This window comes from Pteropus vampyrus, unplaced genomic scaffold (assembly GCF_000151845.1).
Source record: "Pteropus vampyrus isolate Shadow unplaced genomic scaffold, Pvam_2.0 Scaffold307, whole genome shotgun sequence".
NCBI lineage: Eukaryota > Metazoa > Chordata > Mammalia > Chiroptera > Pteropodidae > Pteropus > Pteropus vampyrus.
In genome coordinates this window covers 2,003,250-2,006,277 of record NW_011889088.1, presented here as the reverse complement: position 1 = coordinate 2,006,277, position 3,028 = coordinate 2,003,250, and positions in this window count along the sequence as shown.

Genomic DNA, 3,028 nt, shown 5'->3' with positions numbered 1-3,028 from the left:
GTAGTGGAATGTTTTCCTTTTTCTAAGAATATCATCTCATTTTCATCTCGAAATGCTGGACAATCTTGATATTTATAGTGAGATGAATATATCTAATCAGCACAACATTCATCTTGACCTTGTCTTTTGAAGGTATTCAGCTAAATTAGAGTTTTCAGATCTCATTAAAATTGTAACATTTGGCTTTTTTGATTTAGTCATGTTTGATTCCGTGTATTTAAAATAACAGTACTAACAGTACTAGCAATCAAATGAAACTTTAATCACCCTTATGACCTCATTTAACCTTAATTATCTCCTAAAGACCCTACCCAGAAACAGTCACATTGAGGGTTGGAGCTTCAGCACATTAATTTTAGTGGAGGACACAATTCAGTTCATAGCAAAATGTCCCTAAGGATCCACAGTCTAATGGCCAAAGAGAATGGGACATGATACAAGTTTAATAGGTTTCTAAAATTTAATAGTTTGTTTTCTTGGTGGAATCCGCATACATTTTCTACTTTCTGATGACAATTATGTCAGGTAATTAAGTTTTCCTCTGGGTCTTTCTACCAGGGAGCCCAGACCCCTGGCCCTATCCCAGTAACTAAAGTGGCCATATGATTAGAATAGTTATAATCCTACTCTTTATTCCTTGATTGTTTTCCCCATTACTATTTGTCTCTTTTTATTAGCCAATTCACATATTTTCCCAGATTATGTAAAGTAGAAATTAAAGAAATAGACAATGATTCCAATAGCAATGAGTTTAGGTTTCCTTTTTTACACACCATCAGTTTATAGTGGTAACTATATATATATATTTTCACTGGAACATATTGTACTTAATAACAAAGAAACAGTGGCTGAATAATGTTTTCTTCCTACAGGGGCTTAATATTTTTCCCATATACTATACATTACTCTGTGACTGAGAATTTTATCTTTTCTAACATTTGAATAACCATAATGACTGGTTAAGTTTTATCAAACTTAAGACATTCATATCCTTTGAGTAAGAAATCCATAATATGAGTATAATTAATTTGCCGAAAGAGAGTGTTGAACTAAGTTAAGTTGCAAGGTCCTGAAAATACTGAATTATAATGAAAATATCTCCTTAACCGTGACTGCAGTGGTTAAAATTTAATGCTACATTAACAGTGAAGTATGACTCTTCTAATGATCTCTGCTCTTACTTGTGGAATCTAAGGAAGGATTTATGCTACAAATAGGACTTTGTATTCATGGAAATTGCAGCTTAGTTTTTAAATATCCTCAGCACATAAAAAAGCCATTTGCTCTGTTTTATGTTTTCATATATTTATTAGTTTGTAATAATAACCATGACCTCCAGAGGCTGGACATTTTCTGGGAGCTAATGATCTGTTGGGGTTAGAGGTGCAAAGCTTCATGCTGAGACCGTTAATCAGCCTACCAGTCCTTAGCTCATGGGCAACACCTTCCACCATCAGTCATCGTGACTCAGGTTCTGCAAGCCAGAGCGTGAGGTTTGGAAAGCTTACCCTATGGGACGGCTTTGCTGAATATCACAGCACACTGCTAATCATACCCATATAAACCAGTGTCAAAACTTCACACCACAGAGGACATATCTTTTATGATTGTCACTCTTCTAAGGCCTTGAGCATATATCTTAAAAGATTAGAATATGAGACAGGTCATCGTTCATCTCCTTTTTAAGCCATTGGTCAAGCAGTATTAAAAATATTTCAAAATATTTTCATGTAATCGAATCCTATTAAATAAGCATTTTTAATAATTTAAAAACTAGGATGAGTTTTGTAAACAGGAAAATCACAAATGAGCCAATATTCCATTGTTTTGTTTAAAATTGTATTATGATTAACTGAACTGTAGGACAGGTTATTTGTCCTCCATCTCTCTCCCTGGAAGGTCTCAGAACATTGAAGCTGAGAAAACTAGAGAACTTTTTCTTTGGAGGCTGCTTCTCCTGGTTCCAACTTAACTCCCAGGGGCCTCTTTAGAGCTCTCATCATCCACAACCTCTCTATGGCATGTTGACCTCTTCCTCCTGCTGGGCAGTGCTGTTTATTCATTCAACGAGAATTTTTTCAGCACCTACAATGCACCACGCACTGGTTCCTCTATTTAGCTTCTGTGCCCTGTTTCTTTCTTAGTTCTCACACCTAACTATTCCTCTCCACCTTTCCTGTTTCTACTGTTTATTCATCTTTGTGTTATCCAAAGTTCTCTTTTGTCGTTTAAAATTTTTTTTTGCATTTTTTGAGGTACACTTAACATACCACAAAAATTTTAAGTGCGTAGCTTGATGAATTTGGGTTAATGTACACAGTTGTGAAACCACCATCATAAAAAGTTTTGGAACACTTCTATCACCCCAAAACATTCCCTCCTGCCCCATCTCTGGCTCCAGGCAACCACTGATTTGCTTTCTGATGCTATGGCTTTGGCTTTTTAAGAAGTTCATATTAATGGAATTATTGAGTATGCTCTCTTTCACTTACCATGACGTTTTTGAGATTCTTCCCTGTTATTGAGTTTATCTGTAGTATGTTCCTTTTTATTGCTTAGTAGTATTCCATTATATGGATATACCACCTACTGTTTTATAGGTTTTAAAACTTTTTACCCAACCTGTGTCTCAGACTCAGTTAATAAAATGGTCACAATACTGGAAACTTACTTAGAACAGAGACTGTCATCTATTAGGTTCTCCGTTCGCTCATATTATTTTATTTAATTGTCCACTCATGGGCGGTACAAATCTCTTACGATAAGGGTCTCAAATCAAGACGGTTTAGGGTAGAATTTGACTTCCTGTCTGCCAGTGTGCAGGAAAGGTGGCGTGCTCCAAGTCAGTCTTCCCTGGGCCTGGTAGCTGGAGGAGAGGTGGGGGGAAGCCCGGGTATACATGGGGCAGCGTGGAGGGGAGGGCGGTGCTGCAAGGTGGGATGAAGGGGTGTAGGGGCAGGAACTGGTGGAAGAGGACAGCAGAGTGAGGAGGAGAACGGCGAGAGCCCAGCACCGAGTTTGGCGTCTG